The 7,500-nt window shown below is 55.3% G+C and overlaps 2 pseudogenes; both read right to left on the reverse strand.

The window, feature by feature from the left end:
• Positions 1–2,346: 2,346 nt before the first annotated feature.
• Positions 2,347–2,465, reverse strand: LOC137312104 (U2 spliceosomal RNA; annotated as a pseudogene).
• Positions 2,466–3,403: 938 nt separating this feature from the next.
• On the reverse strand, positions 3,404–3,520 carry LOC137312083 (U2 spliceosomal RNA; annotated as a pseudogene).
• Between the last annotated feature and the right edge of the window lie 3,980 nt (positions 3,521–7,500).

Raw genomic sequence — 7,500 nt, forward strand, 5'->3', positions numbered from 1 at the left:
CTGCCTGTGAAAGGGAAGGATCAGCCGGTCAGCCCCCTGCTGGTCGCTGCTGCCAGTGCAGCAGGCGTGCGTGTGTCCTCGGCCTCGTGTCCAGGTCCCTCAGGGACTTGAGGCAGCTCTCCCCGGTGGTCTCGTGGTCAGGACCGGGCTTCGAATCCCAGTCGGGGGGGGATGACTTTCTGCTGCAGATTAATTGGCATGAAGGAAAGTCTCCCCTCCTGAGCGTAAAGCTCCACCCTCACCACCACCACCGCCTTTTCCTCCCCTTGACAAACGGACAGACAGACAGTCAGACAGTCAGTCCAGTTCGGGAGCGCAGCTTTCATTAAGCAATGGCGTTTGTGACAACTCATCGTCTGACAGGTTGATGATTTCCCCACACGCCTCCTGCCGAATAAAAGGCTCACCCTCCCGGACACTACCCCCAGAATCACCCCCCCCCCGGGGTGAATATTAAGCCCGAGAACACCGACTGTAACCAACCGCAGTGAAAAGTTGAAGTGGCAACTCATTAACCAGATTTATTTTGGGCAACTCATTAACCAGATTTTTTGTTCATTTGGTTTATGAGTTGCCAAGTGTAAATCTGGTTAATGAGTTGCCACTTCAACTTTTCACTGCGGTTGGTTACAGTCGGTGTTCTCGGGCTTAATATTCGCCCCAGGGGGGGTGTATAGCGGGCGATGGCCGGTGTGGAGTGCGTTTTTTGGGGGTTGATTTTCACTTTGCCTCGCTGGTGGAATTTGTGGGAGGCAGGCAAGGGGATTGGTGTGGGCTGGTGGGCGGCAAGGGAGATGCTTGCTTCGGGGTGTTATCCTCACTTTGGTCCGCTGGTGAGAGTAGGCAGCGGCAGGCAGGCAGGCAGGCAGGCAAGTGTGATGTAGTGTGGGGTGCAGTGCAGTGCGGTGCAGTGCTGCCCTGTCGTTTATGAAAGGTTGTAATGACACTGCTTTGCAGCTGACCATGTCCACTGATTTGTGACGCCCGTATGGAGGCTGATATCTCAGGAGGGCCGAGGCCGATTTCCTCCGGGGACGGCTCGTCGCGTGCGGCAGGACGAGGCGCAGCGGACGGTACCGAGCGCTCGGAGGTGCGGCGCTGCCCGCCGGAGGTACAGCGAAAGGCTGCAAACCGCTTTCCGCCTGCTAACTCGGCGGCCGTCAGACCGACCGACTCCGCTTTACCACCGGAGCTAGAGTCGGGCAAGGGGCACCGAAGGGTACCGGAAGGATCGCGTTCGCACGACGGGAAGTCGACTAGCGGGCCGCCGAAAGCGAGCCGGGGGCCCCCGGTTTTTCTGTCCCACCTGGAGACTGATATCTCAGGAAGGCCGAGGCCGATTTCCTCCGGGGACGGCTCGTCGCGTGCGGCAGGACGAGGCGCAGCGGACGGTACCGAGCGCTCGGAGGTGCGGCGCTGCCCGCCAGAGGTACAGCGAAAGTCTGCGAACCGCTTTCCGCCTCCTCTCACCGCACGGCTCTCCTTTTCACCCACTGGCGGATTTTCACCCTCCGACTGCTCGCTACCGTCCGCTGCGCCTGGTCCGGGCCCTGTCCATTGTCATGTTAATGGCAGGGCGGGGCAGGACTGCTTTCACCAGGAACCCGGTTTTCTGGGTCAGAGGTTCCAGGGGACCTGTTTTGTGCGGACTTCCCTGTGTCCGTCCCTCCCTGCCTGCCTTCCCCCCAGGACTTCCTTCTGAACACCTTTGTCGTTTGAGCGAGGGCCAAAAGCCTGCCTGTGAAAGGGAAGGATCAGCCGGTCAGCCCCCTGTTGGTCGCTGCTGCCAGTGCAGCAGGCGTGCGTGTGTATTCGGCCTCGTGTCCAGGTCCCTCAGGGACTTGAGGCAACTCTCCCCGGTGGTCTCGTGGTCAGGACCGGGCTTCGAATCCCGGTCGGGGGGGATGACTTTCTGCTGCAGATTAATTGGCACCTCTGAAAGAAAGTCTCCCCTCCTGAGCGTAAAGCTCCACCCTCACCACCACCGGCGCCTTTTCCACCCCTTGACAAACAGACAGACAGACAGACAGTCAGTCAGTCCAGTTCGGGAGCGCAGCTTTCATTTGGAAGCAGACCCTGCTTGTTTAAAGTCAACGACGCCAAGTTATTTTGCACTTTGAATTATATCGCTCCGTGCGAGCGGCACTCAGCCTTGGAGAAGAAAAAAATACCACTGAGCTGAGAAAGTTCTTTTTAAAACGGTTTCCTTCCACAGCAGCTCTGAGTGAGAGAGAGAGAGAGAGAGAGATATCAGCTTTATTCTCAGTAATAACACACACACACACACACACACACACACAGAGACACTGGGAAAGAGCTGTTTTTCCTTTTGAATATCTCCCCACGGGGAGCTGCACCGTTCCCAGAAACACTGCAATACTGGGTCGATGCGTAGAGTGGACAGAGCAAGCCCCTAGTCCATCTCCCTGTTCTAAAAATCAATTAAAAATAAAAGTACATAATATGTGTGTGTGTGTGTGTCGGTGTCAGTATCAGTCAGTGAGTCAGTGTCTCTCTCTCTCTCTCTCTCTCTCTCACTCAGAGCTGCTGTGGAAGGAAACTTTTTTAAAAAGAACTTGCTTATTGAAAGAAAGATGTGTCTCAAGCTGCCGGGCCCTGTCCATTCTCCTGTCAATGGCAGGACTGCTTTCACCAGGAACCCGGTTTTCTGGGTCAGAGGTTCCAGGGGACCTGTTTTGTGCGGACTTCCCTGTGTCCGTCCCTCCCTGCCTGCCTTCCCCCCAGCACTTCCTTCTGAACACCTTTGTCGTTTCAGCGAGGGCCAAAAGCCTGCCTGTGAAAGGGAAGGATCAGCCGGTCAGCCCCCTGTTGGTCGCTGCTGCCAGTGCAGCAGGCGTGCGTGTGTCCTCGGCCTCGTGTCCAGGTCCCTCAGGGACTTGAGGCAACTCTCCCCGGTGGTCTTGTGGTCAGGACCGGGCTTCGAATCCCGGTCGGGGGGGGATGACTTTCTGCTGCAGATTAATTGGCACCTCTGAAAGAAAGTCTCCCCTCCTGAGCGTAAAGCTCCACCCTCACCACCACCGCCGCCTTTTCCTCCCCTTGACAAACAGACAGACAGACAGACAGACAGACAGTCAGTCCAGTTCGGGAGCGCAGCTTTCATTTGGAAGCAGACCCTGCTTGTTTCAAGTCAACGACGCCAAGTTATTTTGCACTTTGAATTATATCGCTACGTGCGAGCGGCACTCAGCCTTGGAGAAGAAAAAAATACCACTGAGCTGAGAAAGTTCTTTTTAAAAAGGTTTCCTTCCACAGCAGCTCTGAGTGAGAGAGAGAGAGAGATATCAGCTTTATTCTCAGTAATAATACACACACACACACACACACACACACACAGAGACACTGGGAAAGAGCTGATTTTCCTTTTGAATATCTCCCCACGGGGAGCTGCACCGTTCCCAGAAACACTGCAATACTGGGTCGATGCGTGGAGTGGACGGAGCAAGCCCCTATTCCATCTCCCTGTTCTAAAATTCAATTAAAAATAAAAGTAAATAATATGTGTGTGTGTGTGTGTGTGTGTGTGTGTGTGTCGGTGTCAGTATCAGTCAGTGAGTCAGTGTCTCTCTCTCTCTCTCTCTCTCTCTCTCACTCAGAGCTGCTGTGGAAGGAAACTTTTTTAAAAAGAACTTGCATATTGAAAGAAAGATGTGTCTCAAGCTGCCGGGCCCTGTCCATTGTCATGTCAATGGCAGGACTGCTTTCACCAGGAACCCGTTTTTCTGGGTCAGAGGTTCCAGGGGACCTGTTTTGTGCGGACTTCCCTGTGTCCGTCCCTCCCTGCCTGCCTTCCCCCCAGGACTTCCTTCTGAACACCTTTGTCGTTTAAAATAATAATAAATAATATGTGTGTGTGTGTCGGTGTCAGTATCAGTATCAGTCAGTCAGTCAGTGTCTCTCTCTCTCTCTCACACTCAGAGCTGCTGTGGAAGGAAACTTTTTTAAAAAGGACTTGCTTATTGAAAGAAAGATGTGTCTCAAGCTGCCGGGCCCTGTCCATTGTCATGTCAGTGGCAGGACTGCTTTCACCAGGAACCCTTCCCTGCCATTGCAGTGTTGATTTGGTCCTTATGCAAATTTTGGGGCGGAGCCAGCACACAAACGACCAATCACAGCAAAGTCCGCACTTTGCGAGCGCACGAGGTCGCGGCCAGCGTTCCAGTCCGCTCAGATCCAAATAAGCCCGAAAAGGAACACGCTCGATCTTAGCCAAAAGGCCGAGAAGCGATACCGCGCTCGATGCAAATTGATCTCGGGTCCTGTTTGCCCTCCCTCTTTGTTCTCTGGCTGCCGGTGTTGAAAGCAGTCTCGCAGCACTGCCGTTCTCTCCCACTCTGGCCACATTTTTTGCCACCGTTTCTAATTGCAACAGTGGATGAGTTTAAAGAAGTTGCCGTTTTTTCCTTTCTTGCCAGGATTGCTTGACAGATTGGTAAATTTGCCAGTAGGCCACCAATCAGATGGGGGAGGGTTGTGTCTCAACGGACCTCCGTCAGTCAGTCTCAGTCACTAACGAACTGCCGTGGAAGGAAACCTCTTTGACGTGACGTGTCTCACAATGAGCGAGCGAGTGAGATTGCAACGGCCAATTGAGAAAGAGGTGAGGTGCTGACAATCAGCAGCTCGTGTTGAAACATTCATTCCACGGCAGGCAAGACCAATCAAAAAAAATACTGCAGATGCTGGCTCGGCTCGGCTGGCTGGCTGGCTGGCTGGCTGGAAATGGGAAATAAAAACACAAGGCGTGTTAAAGGCTGGTTAAACTGTCGAAAGAAACAAGGCGTTAATGTTTCAGAAGCGCCTATTGAAAGACGTCTCTCAAGCTGCTCCCTGACTGGGCCCTGTCCGTTGTCATGTTAATCGCTGGTTAAACTGTCGGAAGAAACAAGGCGTTAATGTTTCAGAAGCGCCTATTGAAAGGTGTCTCTCAAGCTGCTCCCTGACTGGGCCCTGTCCGTTGTCATGTTAATCCCAGGGCGGGGGCGGGACTGCTTTGACCGGGAGACCTGTTTTCTGGGACGCAGGTGTGACATTCCAGGGAGGCACCTACTTTGTGCTGATTCGAAACGACCACGACAACGGCAACTTGCAGTTCTATATTACAACAACAACAACGCGCGTGTGGTAGTTGGGAGGGGCTGCGTTCGCGCTCTCCCCCCTGCATTGAAACTCAAAGTTCGATTTTCAATCCCATAGTCCACCAATCGGATGGGAGACGGTGTGTGTGTGTGTGTGTGTGTGTGTGTGTGTGTGTCAGTGTCAGTGTCAGTGTCAGTCAGTCTCTCTCTCTCTCTCTCTCTCTCTCTCACTCTTACTCAGAGCTGCTGTGGAAGGAAACCTTTTTAAAAAGAACTTGCATATTGAAAAAAAGATGTGTCTCAAGCTGCCGGGGCCCTGTCCATTGTCACGTTAATGGCAGGACGGGGCAGGACTGCTTTGACCAGGAGACCTGTTTTCTGGGACGCAGGTGTGAGATTCCAGGGGACCTGCTTTGTGCTGATTTCCCTGCCTCCCTCCCTTCCCCCCAGGACTTCCTTCTGAACACCTTTGTCGTTTAATCGAGGGCCAAAAGCCTGCCTGTGAAAGGGAAGGATCAGCCGGTCAGCCCCCTGCTGGTCGCTGCTGCCAGTGCAGCAGGCGTGCGTGTGTCCTCGGCCTCGTGTCCAGGTCCCTCAGGGACTTGAGGCAGCTCTCCCCGGTGGTCTCGTGGTCAGGACCGGGCTTCGAATCCCAGTCGGGGGGGGATGACTTTCTGCTGCAGATTAATTGGCATGAAGGAAAGTCTCCCCTCCTGAGCGTAAAGCTCCACCCTCACCACCACCACCACCGCCTTTTCCTCCCCTTGACAAACGGACAGACAGACAGTCAGACAGTCAGTCCAGTTCGGGAGCGCAGCTTTCATTAAGCAATGGCGTTTGTGACAACTCATCGTCTGACAGGTTGATGATTTCCCCACACGCCTCCTGCCGAATAAAAGGCTCACCCTCCCGGACACTACCCCCAGAATCACCCCCCCCCCGGGGTGAATATTAAGCCCGAGAACACCGACTGTAACCAACCGCAGTGAAAAGTTGAAGTGGCAACTCATTAACCAGATTTATTTTGGGCAACTCATTAACCAGATTTTTTGTTCATTTGGTTTATGAGTTGCCAAGTGTAAATCTGGTTAATGAGTTGCCACTTCAACTTTTCACTGCGGTTGGTTACAGTCGGTGTTCTCGGGCTTAATATTCGCCCCAGGGGGGGTGTATAGCGGGCGATGGCCGGTGTGGAGTGCGTTTTTTGGGGGTTGATTTTCACTTTGCCTCGCTGGTGGAATTTGTGGGAGGCAGGCAAGGGGATTGGTGTGGGCTGGTGGGCGGCAAGGGAGATGCTTGCTTCGGGGTGTTATCCTCACTTTGGTCCGCTGGTGAGAGTAGGCAGCGGCAGGCAGGCAGGCAGGCAGGCAGGCAGGCAGGCAGGCAAGTGTGATGTAGTGTGGGGTGCAGTGCAGTGCGGTGCAGTGCTGCCCTGTCGTTTATGAAAGGTTGTAATGACACTGCTTTGCAGCTGACCATGTCCACTGATTTGTGACGCCCGTATGGAGGCTGATATCTCAGGAGGGCCGAGGCCGATTTCCTCCGGGGACGGCTCGTCGCGTGCGGCAGGACGAGGCGCAGCGGACGGTACCGAGCGCTCGGAGGTGCGGCGCTGCCCGCCGGAGGTACAGCGAAAGGCTGCAAACCGCTTTCCGCCTGCTAACTCGGCGGCCGTCAGACCGACCGACTCCGCTTTACCACCGGAGCTAGAGTCGGGCAAGGGGCACCGAAGGGTACCGGAAGGATCGCGTTCGCACGACGGGAAGTCGACTAGCGGGCCGCCGAAAGCGAGCCGGGGGCCCCCGGTTTTTCTGTCCCACCTGGAGACTGATATCTCAGGAAGGCCGAGGCCGATTTCCTCCGGGGACGGCTCGTCGCGTGCGGCAGGACGAGGCGCAGCGGACGGTACCGAGCGCTCGGAGGTGCGGCGCTGCCCGCCAGAGGTACAGCGAAAGTCTGCGAACCGCTTTCCGCCTCCTCTCACCGCACGGCTCTCCTTTTCACCCACTGGCGGATTTTCACCCTCCGACTGCTCGCTACCGTCCGCTGCGCCTGGTCCGGGCCCTGTCCATTGTCATGTTAATGGCAGGGCGGGGCAGGACTGCTTTCACCAGGAACCCGGTTTTCTGGGTCAGAGGTTCCAGGGGACCTGTTTTGTGCGGACTTCCCTGTGTCCGTCCCTCCCTGCCTGCCTTCCCCCCAGGACTTCCTTCTGAACACCTTTGTCGTTTGAGCGAGGGCCAAAAGCCTGCCTGTGAAAGGGAAGGATCAGCCGGTCAGCCCCCTGTTGGTCGCTGCTGCCAGTGCAGCAGGCGTGCGTGTGTATTCGGCCTCGTGTCCAGGTCCCTCAGGGACTTGAGGCAACTCTCCCCGGTGGTCTCGTGGTCAGGACCGGGCTTCG

This window comes from Heptranchias perlo, unplaced genomic scaffold, assembly GCF_035084215.1.
Source record: "Heptranchias perlo isolate sHepPer1 unplaced genomic scaffold, sHepPer1.hap1 HAP1_SCAFFOLD_396, whole genome shotgun sequence".
Taxonomy (NCBI): domain Eukaryota; kingdom Metazoa; phylum Chordata; class Chondrichthyes; order Hexanchiformes; family Hexanchidae; genus Heptranchias; species Heptranchias perlo.